The sequence below is a fragment of the Zosterops lateralis genome, assembly GCF_965231275.1.
Source record: "Zosterops lateralis genome assembly, chromosome: 14".
NCBI classification, from domain to species: domain Eukaryota; kingdom Metazoa; phylum Chordata; class Aves; order Passeriformes; family Zosteropidae; genus Zosterops; species Zosterops lateralis.
The window spans coordinates 14,221,839-14,245,977 of record NC_139774.1 but is presented as its reverse complement, the minus strand read 5'-3'; the positions used below and the strand labels follow the sequence as shown (position 1 = coordinate 14,245,977).

The 24,139-nt window shown below is 42.8% G+C and overlaps 1 long non-coding RNA gene across 1 annotated transcript; it reads right to left on the bottom strand.

Moving 5' to 3' along the window:
- Positions 1-7,383: 7,383 nt before the first annotated feature.
- On the bottom strand, positions 7,384-15,275 carry LOC310915252. The gene is made up of 3 exons (XR_014591155.1): positions 15,233-15,275; positions 13,188-13,289; positions 7,384-7,487 (listed from the first exon to the last, which is right to left on the bottom strand). It is a non-coding gene; the product is annotated as an uncharacterized lncRNA (long non-coding RNA).
- Between the last annotated feature and the right edge of the window lie 8,864 nt (positions 15,276-24,139).

The window sequence follows — 24,139 nt, the reverse complement described above, 5'->3', positions numbered from 1 at the left end:
TTATAAGCCTAAAACAAGACACTTTAGACTCTCCACACCTTAAAAATATATATCTTTGTGTCTAACATGAATTAAAACTCTTGTTCCTCTCTCTATGCTTCAGGATGTGTCACCCTGTGCTCCCCAGGGGATGTAGGCACAATACTGCAAAGGTTGGAGCAGGTCATGCCAAAGGTCCATCCAACATCCTGTCTTTGGAAATGGACAGTAATAGGCATTTGAGAGAAAGCTTGTAAGAAGTGATGCAAGTATGAAATTCTCAATATCTTCTCCATTTCAAGCAATTTGTGGTTTAAGGACTTCCTGAGCCGTAGCCTACATCTGCGTCATCTCATTTAATGGCCCTTCAGAGACCTTTGCTTCCACTCACTTGCTTGGTTGCTTCTTGAGCTGCAGATATCAACAACATCCTGTGGCAACGAGCTCCACAATTTAATTATGCATTGTGAGAAAAAGTAGATTCTGTTTGTTTACAGCCTCTTGCACAATGGTTTCATTTGGCACCGCTTAGAGTTATGAGAAATGGCTTATAACCATTTCCAACAATCATTTTTCCATATTACTGCTTATTTTAGATGGGCAATGGATAGACAATACTGGAAAGGACTGAAATTGCAAATTGCAAACAAATGTGCAAAGATTAAACTCAGAGGAGGGAACTTACTTTGCATATATATAAATATATAAACAAACTCTTAATATTTTCATACACATTTCTTAGAGCTGTATAAATGCGAGACAATACTAATAACTTTTTTTTTTTTTTTTTTTTTTTTTTTTTTTTTTTTTTTTTGCTGTAATGTTATCTTAGGCACACACAGCAAAAAGTTGCTCCAGTCTTCAATACTATTTTCATTGAAACAAATATCCTTATAATACAAGACATTTATATTGTACCAGCAGCAGTATTGGAAATCATGCTAATTAAAGTGGAGTTTCCTTCCTAACAGTTAAAGCTTTCTCAGTTGCTTTTCCAACCAAACACCATACTGAAGTGTTCATACTATTCCCTTGCTGTAACTATCATGGCAATGTTATCTAAATAAAAAGGCAGCAGTGAAACAGTTTTTAAGAGAGACCCACTGTATGATTACTAGCTGTTGGTGCTTGATGTAAAATATCTGACTTACAAAAGCACTTTGGCATGTTTTTGGACAAGTCTTATCAATAGCTGTAATGAGAAATGGCTAACAAAGGACTTTCTGTACAAACAGCAAATGAGATGCTTGCAGACAGAAGGGAATTTATTCTGAAGGGAAAGAATGAAGCCCAGTGTTCTCATTCACCTAAAGTTGTTTTATTGTTGTTCGTGTGTGTCTTAAGTACCATGAGGAACAGCATATGCTATTACAAGGATGTCCTGTTTCATCTGACTTTTGTTCCCCATAACCGAGCGCCATTGTCATTATCAGATGCAAAAGTAAAGCAGTGATAAAACCCTGGCACTATTTTCTGAAATAATCTCTAGAAAAGCCAACTTGCCTCATAAGTCAGAGCTGGAGGCACAGTATTATCAGAACATGTTTAGTTCCCAAAACAGTAACTCCAGTAAATGAATGCACCAGTATAAATAATTTCTTCACTTAATTGTTACAAATGCAAGAATCTGGTTTTCACTTTTTAAAAGCCCTGAATTAGAAAAGGTTAGAAAAAGAAGTTATGATTGAAGTCAGAGCTGGAGCAGCAATCACTGGGGGTGAGAGCTTTTTTATCTAGAGGCAGTGAGACTGAACTCAACTCACAGTGGAAGGGCTGCTTGTGCCAGGCATGAGGCTCCCTTGGGGCTCCTGTTACAGCCCCTTCCCACATCACAGCCAAGCATAGGTCCCCCAGAAATTCACATCACATCTCAAGGAAACACAGAAGAAACAAATAATTGATGTTTTGATTCAAAGTGAATCAACAGCCACTGAGAGATTCCCATATTCTTCACCTGGCACTAAGGGTCTGCTTTATCATGGTGGCATAAAAAACCTTCCTACATTGGCCACTAAAGGTTTCTGCACATTTAATATCCAGCACTGCTTGCTCCAGCTCTCTCTTCAGTGGCCTTGGAAAAGTCATCCCGTTTTAGTCCAGGGAACCTCGTGCAAACCCTGCCCTCTCTCAGCCACTAAATAATCTCAGTGGTCTGCACAGAGGCAGTTGCAGGAAGAAATGAATGGTACTGTAACATTATTGAGCTGCTTCTCACTTTCATTTCTGTGGGAAAAAGAAATAAGCAAGAGCCAGCAAAGACCCTGCTAAATCCACCCTCAAAGAGAGATGTGAAACCAATTAGCAGCCTGGCCCAGCACCCGTAAAGTCGCTGTCTACACCATGAAATGTTATAAAACAAAACAGAACACAAAAGAAAAAGGAAGAAAAAAAAATCAAATCAATAAAGAACAGGCCATGCCAAACAATAAGCCTGCAGGTGCTTGCAAGGTGCAAATCCAATATGAATAGTGGCACTTTCAGAAAACCAGCTTTGACCGAGATGAAACCGAGCAGAACAGAAATGCAGAAGCAAGTGAGGATACATTTTCAAAATACGTCAGGATTTATTCTGTTCCTAAAAGAACCAGACAGTTAATCCACCCTGTTGGCAGGTGCATGATAGTAGGTGATTCCTTGCAACAACCTCTATAACTATTCTCATTATATTATTCTCCAGATGGGGATAGCAGTAAAGGGAGCAGAGGCAGAGGATGGAGCTGGAGGCACCATTTGCTTTGCTTGCAAAGTAACTCATCCTGCAAAAACAAAGGGCCACTCAAACTGGATTTCTTGAGTGGGGATGACACAAAGCAGCAGCTCCAGTGTCTCCATAGACACCAACACCTGCAGTGCATCTTTGGGAATTACAGGGACCTCATTTTGGGGAGGGGGGAGGTGATGAGAGACTTTGCTGCGTTTGAGAAATGACCAACTCAATTTGGAAATGAGGTGGCCTGGCTTAAGGATGGAGGGTGCATTTCTCAAAGCTCAAAGTGTTGTTGTCTTCTAAAGAATACACTCTCTCTTCTTCCCCTCAAATTCAACTTTCTCCAGAAGTTTCTAAGAAAATATAGAAGCAGGTTTTATGGAATAAAATATTTCATTTCTGTTTCAATCAGTTCCCAGTTAGGTCCCACAGAATGCTAAGAAATTTAGGAGAGAAAATTGAAAAAAAAAAGTTTCAAATTAAGAAAATATTTTGTGTGTGTCAATAAGTGAATTTTAACATTGCTGAAATTCCTCCACCCTCTTTTACCCTGAAAACAAAGTTGACTCATTTCCAGAAGGTTCAGCAGCACTGAGAGACACATCAACAGCTGGTGGAATATGGTTTCTTCCACATTTCTCTGGCCAGCTCTCATCATCTATAGCAGGATGAGGTGGTCACATCTGCTGACCTCTTAAAACAGTGTGGCTGCTGTGAGTAATTCTGTTTTTTCCCACACTGTCAATAATTCCTACAAAGTATCACCATCCCAAAGCCTTTTGTTACCACCTACCAACCTGGGAGGGAGAAGTATAGAATAAGGTTGTTTTGTGTTCTCAAATAATGGGGAAAAAAAACATTGCTATGCTAAACAGAAAAAGAAAAAAACAAAAAAAGAAAAAGAAGCCATCTTCCACACTGACCCTGCAGAACACACTTTGTGCTGCTTGTTCCCAAGTATTGGATCCCTGGAGACTGGAAAATTCATCCTTATTTATTTATTTAAATTAAAAATCTTAGCCGTGACCTTAGAGGTGTGTGTTTATTATCAGCTCCAATGCACTTGTCACAGCCTTGGCTGGAAGGGAAGCCAGGGGAGGATTTAAAAATAATAATAATAATCCAAGAAATTTCTCCATTTCAAATGTCATTGGGCTTTTTTTTGTTTCTAATTAGAATATGGTTTGCCTTTCAGATTCCAAAGCTTTTGGATTAGTGGTTTTCAGCATGATGTCATTTTCCTGTCTATATGACCACAGCACAGCACATTACTTCAAGTGTTTGGTAACAACAGAAAAAATAACCGTGGAAACCTCTATGTAATTCTGCAGGACCTGAATTAGTGCCACACCATTACCAGGCAGTTCAGGAGCAGGAGGGCAGGACCTCTAGAAGGAGTGAATATTCCCTCTTATCCTCTTCAAAAAGTGAGGTTTTGCCCAAAAAGAAAACCAACAAGGCCCTACTCAGCAGCTCACAGAGTTATCTGCCTCAACTACCCCTCACGTTCATGTGTAAAGTGAAGGAAGTTTGTCTTTAGTGGACCAGATTGATTCCACTTATAGCTATATTATATTATTCTAGAGCTAAATTCCATCCATATGTGAATTGCAACCCTTCAGAGACATAAAGTACGGGCAATTTCTGCCTTGCCATCTCCCTTTCCTCCCAAACACACTTCTGCTCCTCTTGCAGAGCAAACAAGGCCACTGGTATGTGCTATCCATGTTAGAATTAGCATGGCTAATGCTTCTGGTAACCTTAACAACATAATTAAAATTATTCAAGGCAGTTATTTTTCATATTATTTAAGGCGAGTCCTCAGTTCTCAGAATCTCACCTAAGAGGGTGAGGACCAAACTGGGACGAGGCAACATGGTAGTGAAAAGATAACTTGGCTCAACAGCAAGATAGCAGCTGGCCAATCCTTTTGTAAACTGCATTTAGACAACATGAATTTGGTTTTTCCAAGAGTTTGAGTGTTTTTGTACAACTCACTATTTGATGGATTTTCTGCTTGTGTCAGCAACTGGCTTAACAGCAGTGGTTTTGGAGATGCTTGGGTTTTTTATGGATATATTTCAAAGGAGCTTGTCAGGTAACGTAGTGCCTTTGAATCCTCCACTGCCATATGTGGTCAATAAAAATCCAGCCTTTGTTGTCTCTGCTTATCCTGAGCAGTTGGCTTTGGAGCATCAAGGTCTTCTCTGGCATGTTCAGAGCTGCACTGAAAGAGACACCTGGGGAGGGGCCCAGATGCTGAGCATGGTCTGGGGAGTGAAAACTTATCTCCCTCAGCTCCACTGAGCAGCACTCTGTGGACACCAAGTGAGAAAACTGCCAGGCTGGGCCATCAGAAACATGAAGCCACCCTGACCCTGTCCCCTCTTCCCAAAAGCCAAGGAACACACCCCCTGCATGCAGGACAGTCCAGCTGGGCTTCCAAGAGCACCCCAAAAACCCATCCTGCTGACCCTCCCTCAAGCCTCCATGCCAAACCCATTCGTACTGAAATGATAATAGCTGACAGGAATCAGTTTAGTTTGGCTAAAGAGGAGGCATCCTAAGAAAAAAATAATATGGTTTTGGAGGCCCACCCAAAAATGCAAAGGCTGGACTCTGTCTGAGAGCAGAACTTGGCCTCCTGTCTCCACTCCCACAAAAAATGCTTGTAAATGTTATGCTCTTTGGGCTGTATTTTTTTTTTCTCCCTGCATTAAAAACTGAGTGAATTTAGTGCTTATAAAACCAAGAGGCTGATAGCAACTGGCTAGAACCAGATGTTAGGGAGACTGGAGCATATCAAGCAAAACAGATCGTGCACATATAAGTATTCAGAAATATGTAGCTGCATTACTTATTCCCAGTCAGATTATCAAACAGATTGATTTCTGAGTATAAAAACATGATGCCCAAACCTTAGGGCTTGGGAAGAAAGGGAAAAGGGGGAATGTAAAGATGTCTGTAGGTATCCACATCTATAGATGCAGAAAAAAGATATTTTTTCCCTCTCCTCCATCATTTGCAGCTCTGTCCTCCCCTGCTGCCCCACCCAGCAGTGCACAGCAAGCCCAGCAGGGACAGATGTAATGCTCAGTCACATCTCCAACCCAGCAAGATGCTCAGCCTTTGGAGAATGAGTGTCCCAGTGTGGGGACAAGATGATTTCCCAGGACATCCAGCCCCACGTTCTCTTGATGTGGAGCCATATGGCTCCTTCAGCCAACAGCACTCAGGCTGCACACAAATCCAAACACTTTTAGGAAGACTTGTACCAGAAACACATGCCTGAAGTGCCAGCATTCCTTTCAACAAGGCATGGAAGGTAACTGGTGCAATCTGCCAGTAAACCCCATGGAAACACAAGCCTGTGGAGCTGGCTCCCTTAAGGGATTTGAGCTGTTAGTTTTAATGGCTTGAACGGGAGGGGTTTTTCAAACCAAAACTGGATCAGTTTTATTGACTTAGAGTGAAATGTTTCCGTTTATAGCTTGAGATTTCTGCTAAAAGATTTAAACTACCTTAAAGGCTCCTCCTCTGCTCCCACATCCCCAGCTCTGCTCGATGCATCCCCAGGTGACTTTATTCAAACATCAAGGCCTCCAAAAGCTCCGCTTTGGCCTTTTAGGCTCCCCCTGGTACCATCTCCTTCCTTGCTGCACAAGTTTCCAGAGCATTTAGCTATCAGCAGGCACTTGTACTGTGCTGGTGCTAATGAAGCTCTTCCTGAGCCTTTTTCCACCATGGCCTCACTGCCAGCTGGTCTCTGCTGACCATCAACCAACAGCATAAGAGCCAACACAGCCTCAACTCAGCTTCTTCCTTAGATCAAAACTTTTGTCTTGGATTTCCATCTCACAGGCTTTGAGGCCAGAAGGAGCCATCACTGTTGCCCTGCATTTTCTTGCTTTCAAGTGTTTGAATCTTTGCAGCCTGATTCTCACATTGCTTGATGTAAACTATATGTATTTTTAGAAATTATCTGTGTGTTTTGCATATTTCTTCTCTGAGAAGAGAACTTGACTGATGGTCAGAGTGACCAATGGAGTCATGAGGTTGTAACCTCCTTGGGCCAGTCCTGGCCTTCTGTAAAAAGTGAATATAAGTTAATGGAGTCAGAAAAATAAAGAAGTTTTCCGTGTCTCACCTGCTGCTGCCTGCTGTCCTCTGTGTGGGTCTGCACCCACATCACAACTTGTGATCCCACTGAGTGAGGGGACCACACCATCACATCCCTCACTCAAGATTTTGCACTCCACAGAGCCTTTACCACCCCATGGTTTGTCACCAGCAGTGCCCCATCCACTGCCCATGGGTGGGACAGAAACAGGAGGGACAACAACACCTTAAGCCCCAGCCAGAGCAGAGATCCAGTGGCTGAGAACTCCTTAGGGGATCCAACCCTCTAAACCACACTGCATCCCTAACGACATCAACCAACTTCCTCCAGGAGACAATTCCTGCCCAACTGCATCCAGCAATCACTGCAGTCTGTGTGGGATCTCAGTTTCTGCTCCTGCTCTGTAACAGCAGTAACAGACCAGCAGACACCCTCCCTTAGGGCCATCCCTCCCTCAGGTGCACACTGGGGACCACCAGTGTTCATCATTCTTTTCAGCCCACGACCACACATCACAGGGACTTCTGCTGCTTGATGTGACTTCACCCAGGTTCAGTTGGGCAAACACAGCTCTCACCTTATTTATGTGCTTCCATATCTCAGAGAAGCTGAAATCTTTATGCTCTTTAGTCATCTGTGCAGCACAAACTGGGATCACAGGTTGCCATTATGAGGTAGAGCCTGGGCAGAGAGGAGAGGGGAAGTTACAGAAACATTGATGGCTGTGGTGGCGGCTGTAGTTTTAATCCAGTGACTCAAGCTTGGCAAACAGAAAAGCTGCAACGTATTAAACTGTGAAGAGTTTACAAGAGCTGAACATCTAAAATATAGCTCTGAGAAATTACTCCTTAAAGCAGGCAAGCAAGAGCATCATGAACAGAACCAGAAGAATATTGTTTTCACAGGAAACACTCCGTGGGTGTGTTATAAGCTCTGTTCTTTGGCCTGTCACCACATAATTTCTGCACTTCTTGTATTTCTCTCTTTTCTCATACTCAAGCACTGTCCTGTGATACAGCAGAAGTACATTTACAGCTAAAATTACAAAAGTGGTCCATTATGTTTTCTAAGGTAGTAAAAAGGCTGCAGTTTGTCACAGCTGTCTGGAGCCCCAAACACCTACAACTGGCAGAGCGGTGATCCCCTTTCTTCTCCCCTGGCCCAGGCTGAATCTGTGTGTGTGTGTGTGAGCATGCAGATTAAAGTTATGTACAAACAGATCTTTTAGTGTTCTCTCTGGAAAAACAAAACAACACAAAACAACACAAAACAACAAACCCACAAACAAAAAGAAAGGGAAAAAAAATGGTGCATCAGTGAAGCAAGAGGTCAGAGCATTCCTAAGCACTTATTTCAGAGCAGCTCTGCTTCGGCTGCTGCTTCTTGGCTTCCCGCAGTGGCCACACCAGCTTTCCTATCTCACAGGGCAGGGGGAGTGTGGTGAGTCATCTCCAGGGGGCTCTTTCCAGAGGTGAAAACTCTCAGCATGTCCAGCAGGAAAGTTGCAAGAGGATGGGAGAGGAGCGGCAGATCCTCAGGGCAGAGCCAAGATGAGAAGCCCAGGAAGACCCAGCCTTGTGTTGTTCCAAATAAACCTTTTCCTTTAGAGGCCTCCCAAATTCAGCATGTACCATCCCCTTACTTCTTCTTCAACTTCCCCAGGGAAGGAGGAATTTAGGGACTACAGGTAGGGATAATCTTCAGGCAGCATTCAGGCTACTTCTAAATAGAAAAAAAGTTCCTCCATCAAGGAAACCACATCCCTTCTGCTCTTCCCAAAACTTTTATAAGCTCAGGGCTCCCAGAAAGAAAGCCCAGGCCAGGCCCTACTTCAGTTAATTGTGCTGATTGTGTTTTCTCCATGTTAGATGTGTTGAGGAGTGACAGCTGTGGAACATCTCCAGCAATGGCAGGAGGGGGTCACCCGGAGTGTTACTGGGTTGTTCCCATCTCACCAAGCAAAAGAGTATGGATGGAAGTTTGTATGGAACAAAGGTCCATCTAGTTTACACTGGGGTCATAACCCTCCCCTTCACAAATGGTTGGAGAAGACTCAGGTTATGGTCAAATGAGAGTCCCACAACTCAAATGTCAGAATCCCTCTTTCAAAACCAGATGGGAAAAGGCAGATCTCAGGTCACCCACTCGGTGGGGTTGGGTTCAGCTGAAGGACACATGAGTGAGCAAATGACTTTCTGTAAGGTCCTTCCAACCTAAGGTGCAGCCCCAGTTCTGCAGGTGAGGATCTGTGTCAGCCTTAAGAGACAGGCAGGGACTTGCATGGGGAGAAGGATTTCAATCTACTCACTGCAAATGAATGCTGGACTCTGAGAAGGTCTGGTTTTGGGCTTGAATATCAGTGTGAGTGGTATTAAATTATCCACATCACTCTAATTAGCACCTACACTACAAGGGAAGACAAAACAGTTTTATGTTTTTAACTCAGGGTAAACAGGCTACCTCAGAGCCTGGGCAGGCAAAGCTAAAGGTGGCACTGCTGGTGTGGGCACAAAAGAGTTTTCACTGACTCTAAGCTGCCTCAGCTGAGCAAACCCCACTTAGCAAAATACATTCTTTTTCCCCTGGGGAAGAAATGAGGGTCTCATCTAATTCCAATAACTCAGTTGCTGGGCATGGTGCAGCTCATCTCACCATAGCTGAGAGGAAAAATAAACAACGAGCAAGCCCTGCAGAGCAGAGGGGGCTTCTCTCTCTGTTAGGCCTGCACGAGCCTCAAGATGGAAGTCTACAATCATTTGAGGCCTTTGGGTGCTTGTATAGTATAAATATTTACTAATAACACAGAGAGAGTGAGAGCGGGAGAATAGTCATTTTTCTCAGTGGCTTAGGGTTAAGTACAGGGCAATGGCATCTTAAATCCAGATGTTCTCCTTTTGGGATTTGCCCACGAGGCATATTCTCATGAGATTTCCCTGGCGTTTTGATTTGGATAGTAGCAAGCACTTTTAGCCCAATGATATAATGAGCAGATGACTCAAAATGCTGAAGGATTTTCTTTGTAAATTCCAGCAGTTTATTTTATGACTAATGCAGGGCAGAAACTTCTGCAGATTTCATCTTCCCATCCTTCTGTGTTTCTATTTTGAGTCGGTTTTAAAGGATTCTGAACTCGGCCTGCTAGCAGAAGATTTATTTAAATTTATATATTATATATAAATACAAATACTGCGTGCACATGAGGGTGTGTGGGAGCTGTTCCCAAGGTGCTGGTGAAATGACACATCCTGATGGAGGCAGAGCCAGTGGAGATGTTGGGGGCTGCCCCTTTGGGAGGGAGGGATAAAATAAACATTGGAATTGCCTTTCCTATTGCAACTGCAGCAAGGGCACAATATTTAATGCCATTTTACCACCTGTGCTTGGAAAAAAATGGCTCAAAATTTACACCTTTGGCCAAAACAGCAGCAACTTTCTGTAAAATGCCCTGAATGTGGCAGGGGAGGGTGGAAAAGATGCCCAGGACCCTCCAGCTGTGAGGGAGGAGTGGGGAGGGTGTTTGAACACCAGGCAAACACCAGACACCAGGAGCAGAGCAAATAAATCCGGGAAATTCACTGGAGGTGAAGCTGGGCTGCCTTGGCCAAGGCAGTTGCACAACAGCATCAATTCAAGGCTTGCACAGGGGTGATTTTTCTCTCCGTCCAATTCACCAAGGACTTGCACGCTACTTTGGTGGATTTTCTGCACAATTACAGATTATTGCCATGGTAACAGATGCATCACATGACAACTTTGTTACCTCAGAGACAAGAAACAGCTGCTTAAAGATACAGGCGTCCTCCAGGAATGGGGATATTTATTTTCTTTTATTTTTTTCTCTTGGCTTCATAGTGTTTTAGGAGTCCTCTCTGGTTTTCTCATGGATGCAGCTTCCATCATTTGGACAGTTCAAAATGTTTTGGTGCATCAACTGAAAGTTATTTTCTCCCACATCATATTTTTGCCTCTTACTAGAAATGCAGTGTGTGTCAGAAGAAAAAAAGAAATAGAGTTCCCATAATTTTGGGAGAAACAAAATGGCTTTTTTTCTTCCCTCATAAGCATCTCTCTCTAATGCTGCCATTTTGCTTTTATTAAGTTAAAGACCACTGAAGCATTGCTAATACTATTATTTGGGAGAAATCCCAGATCCCTTGAAATTAATGCTACTTTGCCTTTGGTTTGAGGGAGGCCAGAAGTTCTCCCTCAGACCACATTCCCATATTCTGCAGAGAGTCAAGGCCCTCTCTGCCTCTGATACCTCCAGAGCACCAGCCACATATTAGAGAGTTGAACTACGATGGGAAACCCAGGAGATGATAAATTCTTGTGTAGCTCAAAAATTACATTAATGAAAAAAAGAAAGGTTCAGAGACACCATTTATTGCTACCTCATTTTTTAGGCAATTTTAAATTAAGAGGCCTGTTTTAAAGAGCTTCACCAAGTAAGCCAACCAGCTTGGATTTTTAATTCCAGTTGTCAATTTATTCTGATTTCTCATGCATAAGGAATAATGAAACCCTTGATTTTTATTTTTTTTTCCTGTTCACCTTGGGGAGCCCAGTTGGGGCTCATTCACTGACTGCACTAGACACAGATGGCACAAACCATTGTCCCCATCCCAGGGCTCAGCCCTGGCCCCCTGGCAGCATCTCCAGCCCCCATCCCAAGAATTCCAGCCTTCACCATCCCAGCCTTCACCAGAGACCTGCAGCTGCCTCAAAGTCACCCCATTCCCCAGCCCCCGGTGGTGTTAATTAAGGACCCGCCGGAGCTCAGACAGCCAGACCACTTCAGCCCACAGTGAATGTCTGATTAATTAAAGGCTTATAATTAACCTTCATGGCTGGAATTTCCCAAAGACCTTCATGGGCTGAGGTACACAAATCCCATCGACCTCAATGGGAGGCTGGAATCGAATTGTTTTTGTTCCTTGCTGAAGATCCCCCTGCACACCAGTGAAACCTTTCCCTTTCCTAGGTTTGGGTGTGTTTTTCTGGGTTTGGATGGGTTTTCTCAGACTTGCAGAGCTACTCAGAGAGAGCTGGAAAATAAATCCTGTGCAGAAAACCCTGCTGTGCCCCTCTGCGCCACCCCAGCCCTGCTCACACCATGGATTTCCATGACCAGCGCTCAGAGCCAGCACCAAGCTCTGCATCCAATGGAGTTTCTCTGGATTTATCCCACCACAAAGGAGATCAAGGGTCTCCAAATAACCTCGAAAGTAAGAACTGAGGAAGAGACACACATCAGACATTAAAGAAATCCAGATGTTTTTCCTTAAACAGTTTTGTTTTAAAATTTTCTTTCAGGAGTCAGATTTTCTTTCCCAAAAAAATTTAACTGGGAAGTCACCTCTGCACGGGACATTTTTTGTTAATGAAGGCCACTGCCTTAATGTGGTTTTCTTTAGTTAAATATTTCTGGTAAATGAAATTCTCTTGTACAGCTTAAATTAGCACTGTAATTTTTTTGCTATAGTTGTTTTTATTTGACCACATGGAGCTCAGTGACTTGTAACCCAGTCCCTCAGCCTATTTTTAAATTTCATGTGGACCTTTTTCTGTCGTTTGGTAGCTTTTTTTAGAAGCATGAGAATGGAAAGACCAAACAATGTTGCTTTATCATTGAGAGCTTTTGTTTCACAGGATTACAACTGAAATGAGTTTGTCCAGCTCTCAGTCCAGGCTCTGGGAAGAAGAAATCACATTTTTTTAAAATAAAAAGGCTCCCAGTTTTGTAATTTCTGGTTCATGCTAACCCTCTATGGAAGATGTTACACTCTTATTCTGTGATCTAAATCTTGGTCCAAATTATCCAGAGGACAGAAGACAAAACTGGACAGCCCAGTTGTTGCAGGCTGTTCACATCCTGGTGGACACAGGACTTCAGGGTTTTGCCCTGGCCTCCCTCTTTCCCTGATTTCGCCCTCCTCTCCCTCAGCTGTGGTAGTGCTACTGATAAACCAAGAATGAGAAACCCTCAGGTGAGGCAGGAGTGATGAAAGGCTTCAAGATAGCACAGGGATCCCTCTGACATCTGCACTCCTGATCCAAGAGATCAAGCTGAATTAATCTGGCTTTGGAAAACTCCACGAAATCTCACCTAGGTGCCCCTTTGGGTGTTTCTTGATCATCCCACCGCCCATTTACTTTTTAAACCCAACAAATATTTTTGTTTCTACTTGGAGACAAAGGAATGGGGATGTAGTGAAGGGACAGTGGGATGCTCTAGTCCTTCAGCAAAGTAAAAGCAGAAAATCATCTGACAGAAATGCCCCAAACTTAAACAGGGCATTAGGCAGAATTAACAGACCAGACCTCCAAGCCATCAGAAATTCCCAGCTGAATAAAAGATTGATTTCAAAGACTCAAAGATACCTCAAGGCCAGCATTTCCAAAGAAGACAGGAGCTGATTGGAGCTGAAGCATTCCTCTTGTTCAGTGCATTGGAGTGAGCACTTTAAGTCTCCAAAGATTGAACTATAAAGAGAAATTAGTTTATTAATAATTCACAGGCTCCAAGAAGAAAAAAAAGTCAAAAGCATAAGCTCATGAACAAAGCTGATTTTATTTTCCCCATTTAGAATTGAGCAACATGTAGAAAAATGGAGGGTGTCGAGCTCAAAAATTTAATTCAGGGCTTTTTCTCTTCCTTCCCTTTAACCCAAGCAAGGATATATTCCGACTTCCTCACGAGCAGTGAAAGTTCTTCAAATCCCAAATGGTTTATGTGAAACATTAAAAGCACACTATCATCTTCAGCTCTTTAATAGTTTAGGACATTTTCATGGCATAGTTATTATCCAATAGCTCTTAATTGCAGCTTGTACTTTTCGAGACAACACATTCATGGACTGGAATAACAGAGATTTTAGACTCCCCATCCAGCATCATGGCAAAGCATATCATTATTGGAGGTGTCTCATTGAGTCTGGCACTTCTCTGTCCCACTTTGCCAGTTTATGAATTCTGTAACATTCATATGTTTAAAATCAATCATGTTTTTCCTCCTGATTCTGGGCTTGTTTCTTACAGTTTTGGTAACTGCTTGATTGTAGGACACTAGGTAAACACAGGAATTGAAGAATTTGATTGTTATAATTCACTAAAAAAACAGACAATAAGGGGGTTGTGAATTTAAGACAAAATGCTTTCCATTGCCCAGTGGAGAAATTACAATGACAGCAGTGTGGACGTCACAATTTTTGCCACACTTATTCAAACACTGGTTCTTCTAAAAGTGAATATTGGTTCTTCCTCTAAAAGTCCTTGTTTCCCTCTACAGCAGAGCTGAATATTGAGTATTTTATCCCAAAAGGGGCTACACAATTAGATATTACAGGGTTGGTTTTTTTCCCCATAATCTCAGAAAAGAGAAAAGTCTCATACCATGACCCAAGCTCAGCAAGGAAAATACAGATTATGAGTTAGAATTACATTACTAATGTAATGTGTCAGTCCCGTTTGTTTCTTGGTTTCCATTCTATTGAATCACAGAATTACTGCTTGTGGAAGGAATCTGATGATAAAGAAAGCCACCTCCCAACAACGGAGGGGAATGATAAAAGAAGAGGCCAGCCATCATCATGCTAAAGGAAATAACCAACACTGGAGCCCTGGAGCAGCTGTGATTCCCACGGGACTCTGCTCTGACTCAGAACCCAGGCTGCAGCTGATGCTCATCCCCCCGGATCCCACTCACAGCCAACAAACTGTTGCTCTCAGAATATAATACTTTTAACCATGTGAATTCTTTCCCCCAAAGATAATTATTTATTTCACCTCTGGTTGAACCAGAGTGGAACGTGTTCCAGAGCAGCACTGGGAGGATGTGAAAAGCTCGGATAAATTCTTTGTGAGGTGATTTGCCTTTTTCCCCTTGTTTTTGTGTGAGAAATGCGTGGCTGGGAGACAGAGATCGCTGTCCTGACAGCAGGTTCCTCACAAGACAGGGAGTTCAGGGTGCACAAAGAGCAAAGCAAAGCAGGTTTAGCTGCTCTTGGCTGCTCAGAGTTGTTTCCTAATACCCTGCACGGCTCGAGCAAAGGATCAGGCTGTTGTTGCTGTTATAGGTGAACTACAAGAGATGGAGGTCCAAATTCTAGAGTTACTATTTCATCCTCTCCCAGGCCAATTTCCTCTTGGCTCCAGCTGGAGTCCTTGAAATCCAGGGAAGTTTTGCCTGACTACGCAGTGAGTAATGATTCCAGGAATCAACATTTGGAGATAACACCGAATTGAGTATCTTTGCTAAATTAACTTTCCTCCTAAGATCATCTCTGTAACACTTGAGCGCACGACGCGTTATTTTCGAAACGAGCTGGTCTCTATCTGTTTATCATCAGTCCAATACACCAAAATTCCTGATCATTTTTCCACAAGGCACACATAATTTGAGTCCATTAGGCAGTGCTTATCCGTACCTCCAGCGGGCAGATGCGTTCCCTGGGAGCGGTTGTCCGGGGTCTGGCAATAATAACCCAGCACGGGCAGGAAAATCAATCCCAACAAGTTTCAGAGGGACCCTTCCAAAGCTCCCCGGCATGTGACAGAGGGCTGCTAATGAGAGGGAGAGATCACATTCATTGCATGAGTGACAGGTGAAAGGGAAGATTAACGTTAGCATACACCTGCTCTTTGGTGCCCCAATTAAGACCTCCTACTGTCAGCAGTAACATAAGATGCAAATCAGCCCGTGCCCTTCCCCCTCTTCCAGGAAGGTTGTGGAAGGGTTTGGAGTAAAGTACAATGAGAAAAGAAATGCAAAATCTTGAATGTCTTCCCTCCTCTGCAAACCTTTTGCTTGCCTCCTGTTTCTGTCCTTATCCTGCCTTTTTCTTACTACCACTCACCTGATTCTTCTCACTTAAAGATGGGACATGACCTGTTTCAGCAAGGGATCTCTGCCCTGGGGACAGTCCTAGGGCCAGACTGGAAAACCCATGATTTGAATTGGCAATACTGATCCCCATTTTAAATTCATTTGAACCAACCTTGCTCAAGCCACTGGCAATAGAGGAGATGGGTGGAAATATCATTGAAGGAGATATATGGAATGGAGAAGGAGGGGGTTGCTCATCAGCTTATCATGCACTGGGTCTAGGGAATTGCTTTTGAGGCAATATTTTAATGCAGCATTGGCAATCTGTGCTGGAATATTGCAAATCCATGAGTAGCTCTTGTGAGTGCTTTTCCAATACGTCCATACTATCCCATTTTGTCTCCTCCTACTGTCCAATATTAATCAAATATTGCTTATCTGATGGAATTCCAGCTGCCAAGGTATTGTTGACTTCTCAAAAGAAATTGTCCTTTCAACTTCCTTGTAGCTGTCGCGTGAGGGGACCAGCCCAGAAAGTGCAAATCCATTCCAAGGGCAGAAAAAAAAAAAAAAAAGTGAACAAATTTGCATCGTTCTCTTCCTAAAAATAACTAAAAAAAAAAAAAAAAAGGGAAACAAAATATTTTAAAAATTACAGGAGACATAAAAATTGCTGTTTTAAATAGGTTAATATTAATTCGGACTGGCACTAGCATCTTGGGTAGGTTTTGGACCTTCAGGACCCCTGCCTCTGTTTCTCCCGCCCAGCCCAACGGGCAGAGGTGACCACGCTGTGTGGCAGGCAGACAGCCAGGGCAATTGGCCTTTCCTTCCTCCTCCCAGCTCTGCTGGCTGTTGGAAAACATGCATCAATTTGTTTTTCTCCCTTCAGGCAGAAAATAAAATTGGCAAAAATCTTCCCAGCAGGAAGCCAGGAAGCCCTGTTTAAATTTTCCCAAGGGGAGGGGGCAACTCAGCAAAGTCAGTATTTTCCTGCAGAAAATTTCAATTTGCGTAAAGACAACATTTTATTAGAACAATTTATTGATAGGAAACATCTAGAAATCCCATTCCAGAGCTTTATTGGCAGAGAAATGAACTCCTGCATTTCACAACCTCAGATTCTTTTCTCCTTCAGCAAACTGTCAGCTTTAGACCATTCAATTAAAAACACCCCCAGCCCTTCAGTTTGTTGGCCTGTTTGCACTTTCTATCTGGAGTGACTTAGCCCAAATCTGAAACAATTACACACACTCAAAGTCTTTAAAGCTCTCAAAACACTGATGCATAGGAAGGGAATAGAATTCTTGGGACACTCTCTAGTTCATTTATCTCGTCTGGTAATCTTTTGACAATACCCATAGACAGGAGCTGAGTGGAAAGCAACAGCTCTATGGCTCAGTTTCTCAAATTCCTACTGATACTGGAATTAAAGCCATGAAATCCCTTCTCCCAGTGGTGTTGTGAGAATAAATTCTTCAGTGGCACTAAAAGGCCCTCAGATATTAATGCTGAGTGCTCGCAAGAGTACGCAGAAAGATGGATGGTGTTTGTCCTCAGCCCCCAGAAACCATTAAGTTCCACTGCTCTGCAAACCTCTCTGATACCCCGGCTCTGCTCCTCAGAGCTGTGTGCATCCAGTCACATTCAGTGGAGTTGGAATGGTCACATTTAAGGAAAGAGTCAAAGAGATGTTTTGGGGAAAATCTACCACAAACCTTGTTCAGCTGCTTTGTCCCAGTATCTCCACTTCAGAGTTATGGACTTTCCACTCCAGGTGGAAAGAAGAGAGTGTATGGTGCCTGTCTCAGGATGAGTATGGGACGCACAGGAAATTTCTGACTAGCTTTTATGCAGAGATGTGGGGGGAAAAAAATGCATTTATATATTAAAGGATGTTAATTTGCTCAGAGTAATTTTCCATAGATTTTATTGATTGATTTCAGGCTTTGAGGGTTTAACTGCCATGTCAGTTTGCCCACTTTAATTTAGCATGTGGATGACTTACAACAACAAGCTGGTTTTATCACTTGAAACCCTTCCTAATTAATGATAGACAAAAGAGAGACAGAGAAAACACTCTGGGTGAGCATATTCCTTTCCCCTCTCTTTCATCCTAGAAAAGCTCTTAAAACTTGCAAGCTTGAGTAAATTATTTGGAAAACTGTTAAATACACAGGCACAGCAGCAGCAACAACAGTACAAAGCTAATATATCTCACAAGACTGGAATTATTGCAATAAGGATTATTCCAGATTTAGAACAAGAAGGATAAATATCACTATGAAAGGTCTTCATCAATGTCTTCAGCCTCATCATTTCCTGTGGCTGTGATTCAGTTATTAAAGTGCACACATGCTAGGGAAGAAGTCAAATTGCTACAGAATGAAAAAAAAAAAAAAAAAAAAAAAAAAAAAAAAAAAAAAAAAAGAGGGATTAAACCTGGCTGGGATCAAACAGGGATACAACTGTTCTGCCACTGGCTTAGCTCACAGTGCTGGACAATACATCGGACACCTCCCTGTTTCATTTGTCCATCTGTAAACTGTTAAAACAATTCTCACCCCAGCATCCAGGAGAAATCAATCATCAGGACTGAGCTGAACCAAATAGCCATTAAGTTCTTGGATGGAAGACATAATAGGAACACAAATATTTTCACTTGAAGTGTTATACTGCCCTCAGTTAAGCTCTGCTGGTGGTGACGTTGAGCTGAGCACATTCTCCTTGCTCTCAGGACAGGCTGTGATTTCAGGCTTTTTTCAGAAGATTGTATAGCAACAACATTTGCTTTTTCCTGAGCCCCTTGTGAGGTTGCACACAGTAAACGGTAAAAGAAACCCCAAAGTTTTAATTCAGAGAGACAGCTCTGAGCACTCTGCACACAGAGCTCCAACACCTGTATGGAACCTCTCACCTTAGAGAGATCTTTGCCCTTGTCCTGCCCCTTTATTCCACACATCAGCACAGTTGCCACTTCCAAGCACTTTCCATCCTCTAAAGCAGTCAGGACAATGTTTCACAGTGAACTTCGAGGTTCTTGGAAAGAGAAATAGGCTTGACCTCTGGTTTTGGTCACACTTTGAACCCTACCCCTGAAACCACTTGGACGTGGGTTTTCCTTTGGTTTTCTGAGTGACAGAAGCAGCTCTTGTGCAATCCCAAACATCCAGCAGCTGGGGCTTTGATAAAGATCCTGAAGTAGTGCAAAGAGCAAGTTTGTTCTAAAATCAGGCAACACCACCAAGCTCGCTAGAAAACAAATAAAAATCACCAAATTTGTTCAGCATGGAGACAGAGCCTGTTCAGAGCATCTCTTGGGGGTACATTTCTTCATCAACTCCACTCCATCCTTCCAGTGACTGCCCAAAGAGCCGTGGTGTGGCAGCCAGCAAACTACAGAGACTGCTTAGCAGAATTTTTTCCACAGATAAATAGATTTCTGAAATTCTAGGAACATTCTTTCCTTTTTTTGGCTTTTTTTTTTCTGTTTTGTTTTTGTTACAAGTTTCCACACTGTAGTGAAATATTCCAGAGTTTATTTTCAATAAATAATACAGATAGAGCAGCTTCAGCTGCAGCTACAATCTGAGCTGAGAGCTATGGTACTGATGGCCCTGCCTGACTTTCCATCCGTGCTGTCAAAGGTCTAGAGGCTGAAAAGAGAGGGAAATGAAAATCTTGCCAGAAGTTACCCCACTGCCTCTTCCTCTCCTGGCTCCCAATGTATTCCCAAACATCAAACTGAAACTCCAAATCTGCCTGTACTAATAAGGGTGTTTTCCTTTCCTGTGCACCTTCAAGTGCACAATTTGCATTAATCCAACCTGATGATCATTGTGTGGCCCAACCACAAAGCACAGGCACAACCTACATGATGCTATCCAGGGTCTGACCAGACATTTTTGTTCAGAAATTTCCTTCCAAACCCTCAGGTCTGGCTGTTTTTCAGTGGTGGCCTTGGCACAGAGAAGTGACAGCATGTCATTTATCCCTGAGCTCTGTGCCCTCCCCAGCTCTGCACGTGCCAAAATTGCTTGTGGAGCTCCCATTGGCTCTGACAACGCTTTCAATTTAGCAAATGTTTATGTGACTCTTGGTTGGAAAAGGATGGAAAAAGAGTCCAGGCACATCACTCTAAATAGATCTGTGGGTAACACTTTAGCTACACATTGAACTTAGATTTAGTAGCATCGTTATTGCATGTAATGTTTATTTTATTAGGTTTATTTTATTAGTGTGCCCACAGCAGAATGTAAGCCTTGTCTTTGTCAACTCTAAAGGCACCCCACAAGAGGCTCTGAGTAGAAAAATATGGTGCAGTTCATTTTTTCCTTTGGAAAAGCCAAGCAGATGCTGATGAGTGGATAGTCACAATAAGTGTGTGTTTCGAATGCACTATTAAGCTCTGAAACTCAGCTGAGTTAACTTGGTGGGAAGTTGGGTTTAATTTGATCCTGTCTCTGAGTGTTCATAAAATGATGCAATTCAGCTTTAACCAGATGAGTGGTATCATCAAAATACATTATTTAAATCCCACCCCCTCAACCATGTGGCCAGATTGGAAGAAGTGTCACTTAAGTATCTCCTTCCAGGCCAGGAAAAGATCAGTCACACTTTAAATTAAGTGTCTCAAGTAAGGATTTAATTTAGACTTAATAAGACAGTGATTGTACATTAAATACCATTGGGTTATTAAAACCATATTCATTGAGGTTTTACAGCTATGTCAGGACAATATGCCATAAATGGAAAAACTGGTAACAAGACACAGTTATTGATTCTGACAACATGTGCTAGATAGGATGCATTCATATGTTCAATAAAAATAAGATAAACAAGCATGTTTTGCAGAGTCTCCGTGGATGCCCTCACCAAAATGTCAGGAATTCAGAAACAAGAGCAAAGTTATCCTCAGTGCCTCCCTAAGAATCAGATTTATTTCCCCTGTTACTGGGGAAACTGAGGCATGGAGAGGGCAACAAAGGCATTTTCTCAGGGTTTATTAAGGAGCTTTTGGGAAGGTGATTTTTGAACTCCCCTTATATTTCTGCTGTGCTTTTACCACAGGACAAACCTGGTAAAGGGTGGGTCTGAACAAGGAGAATCCAAAGAAGAAATCCAATCTAGCCAAGGACACCAACATCCCCAGAGGTCACAGAGGACAGGGCTGGCAGGAAAATCATTTAACACAGAGGGAATGTGAGGTTTGGGCAGAACCAGAACACCTTTTGTTTGGGATGGGTGAATCTAAGGAGATTCTGGATGCTTTAGGGTTTGTGAGCAGAGAACTGGCAACACCTCTGCAAATCCTAGGAATGATTTTGTATTTCCATCTATTCATTTACACACAACTATGCATATCTGTGACTGCGCATATATAATATATACATGTGCTTAAGAGGACATTAAGGAGGAACTTTCCCACCAGAGGAAATCTTGGAAAAGAGAATGTTTACACAAAAACACATTTCCTTTGCTAACAAGTTTCTGTATTCCCCTTACTGTTATTAGAGACATTTGTGCTTAAATCAGAAGTCCCAGCCCTGCCTCTCTTTCCATCTGAGCCTACACAGATTGCATAATCCTCTGTTTGTGGCATCATCAGATGTTGCTATAGAGATAGAGAAACCTCTGTGATGATGATGATGTCAAATTGCTCAGCCAGATAACACCAATATCAAGATAGAGGAGGAGGGGGTCTATAAACAGAAGCAAAGCATCATCTCCAGCAGTCAGTAAAGAGGAAAGGTAATATTATTTATAGACCTTTAAAGGTAAACAGATGTCAGCTCCAAACAAGCGTGACTTGAAAGCTTTCTCTGGTGTGAAAGTCCCCAGCTCTGCTCCCATTTTCAAAGACTTTGCTTCATCAACATGACTTCTTCAATTGCTCTTTTATTTAATGGGCTCTATAAATTTGGGAGAAGTTGTGCTGCTACTGCCATGGGAATGTGGCAACCCTATGAATGCTGTGTCTGTCTCCTCTTGTGGCTACGTCTGGAGATGGGCTAAGATCCCTCACTCACCAGAAATATATGTTGCTCCTATTCTGGACTTGAGACTGGCTTCAGATTTGGATGCTCTGTTGTCCTAGAGAGCAGCACCCAAAATTCCCATGGCAGGGAGCTCATAGCCATGCAGGGAGGCAGAGGAACAGCAGTGGTGGGATCCTCACTCCCAAATCCATATGTAGATGTACACAGCTGCAGTTTTCCCTAGAAATATAAATATTTCTGCCTCTTGCAGCTGGAGTGCCCTCACTGTCAAGAGCCACTTTTTTCTGCAAATGTCAATCTGGGGAAGCAGATCTGATTTCTCACTTATATTTCATCTTGAATTTCTGCCTACATCCAAGTTTCCCTCACAATCCAGACACAGCTTTACATGACAGTTGTACGAAGCTGACCTGAAAGACAATTATATTTTACAATTCCTCTAAACAGGAGAAAATGGTGGCTTGGTTCCTTTCCTGCCCAGACTGTTTAATTACTGGGGTATCATGGAATGCCTGCATTGTAATAAAACTCCAGAGTGTATCCAGGTACCAGGGGATTTATTAACTTGCACTCAACACTGGCAATCAGCAGCCAGGGTCAGATGTGCCTGGTGATGATGACATCACCATTTTTGGCAGCTCTCTCCAACGAGTGTTGAGTGAGGTAATGTCCCCAAAATTAAAACTGACAGCAGGATTAATAATGATAGATTCCTTGAGCCTTCTCTTTATGCTCTAAATTGGAGTTCTATTTCTTCTATCAGAGGTTGCCAAAAGATCATCATAACACTTCAGCACACCACCAGTGAGGGACACCAGCAAGGGACACTGGGTGAGCAGGTTCCTTCAGGAAGGTTTTGGCACTGACTGACTGCATTTTCTGCTGGAGATGGGCAGGTGTCACAGCACCTGAGCAGTTGCCATCCTCACAGGCATGCCAACACTCAGCTCTGGGTGTACAGCTGGAATTAACTCACAGGGATGTGGCTGTCAGCAGCTGAGGAAGACTTCAGCCAGAGGAAGGCTCTGTGTCCTGCTGCAGTCCTTTAAGGAATCTCCAGGGACACACCAAAACATACCAGCTGGACCACAAAACCTTGCCCAGCACATTCATGGGCATTTTTTTTTAATTTTCTGGAACACTTTGCAGGTGGTTTAGCTTGTCTGGCCAAGGGGTTTTTGACTATTTCTTTCTGAAATTTTGCAAGGGAAAGAGAAAGGAAGGGAAACCCAAGCTGTGGCTGACACCCTGTGACAGGTCTCCCTCTGCCCCAGACCTCAGCAGCCACAAACCAATGTCAGGAGTGCAGTGCACAGGCTTCAGCCACACTGACCCAGGGCAAACAGGGCTGACAGCAGAGCTCTGCAACCTGCATCTCCTTAAACATCTGAACTTGGCCTTCTTTCTCTGCTCACTTGAACATCAGAGGGGAAGGTTTTCCTGAGACAGTCCTGAAATCTCTAACAGCAAATAGTAACCCTGCCATCACCACTAGATCCCAGGGGTACAATAGAATTGAGACTTTATTTTAAGAAAACAGAGCATCCATGGCCTCACTTTCTGGGACCTTCTCCCACTAACTGAGCATTTTGCTTCCTTAAATTCTACTCAGATTCCTCTCTTGACATTTCTCTGTGGTGTTTTTTCCTGCTCCTTGCCCCATTTGCCTGCGCTCTGCACAGAGACCAACACAACCAAACAACAAACCCTGAATACAAGTGTGAACTTCAAAGACAGATCTCTTACACAAATATAGTTTGCCAAACTTGCCAGAATGAGACTTTAGAGATTAGCAAAGGCAAGTACCTGGGTTTTTCCTGTTAATCATATTCTGCCACAGCAGCAGATGGAGGTGGCTTTGGTATTTGTATCATCTATTGACAAATTAAATCCTCCGATGGTCGCCAGGCACTAAAATTAAGAAACAGAAAGTACTGGAACTGTTTGGATCTCAAATAGTTTATATTAAATAGTATTTACTACCCCTAATAGTCACCTAGCTCAGATAAAATCCATCTCATCAGTGCATTACTCTGCCTGAGCACAAACTACAGACCGGAGCACTTTTATGCACTTTAAAATGCTGTAAAAGCATTTTACAGGATTGTCTTTGTGCGTAGGTGGATGGTGCAGTGCACAGAGCAGTCCCTGAACACTCTCCTGAAAAAGGCAGGCCCTTGAAGGCCCTACAGTCCTTGAGTTGCTCCCATATTCCAGAGCAGAGCCATATATTACTCAGTCAAAATGAAGCCATGGAAATCTGAAATAATGATGGAAGAAATGAGCAAAGTTTTGGTCATTGTTTAATTCGCTCAGAGAACAACCCCACCTAAGATTCCTTCTGCCAACTCTGACAAAGTGGCCAAAGATAAAGACAAATATGCCTCAGAGATGGAGCACAGCTGTTAAAGCAACAGTGAAGAGGGAAAAGAAAAAGTGCACAATAATTTAATTAAGTAGCTGTGCCCATTCCATGTTTCTCCCCTCAATGCTATTGGTGGCAAAACAAT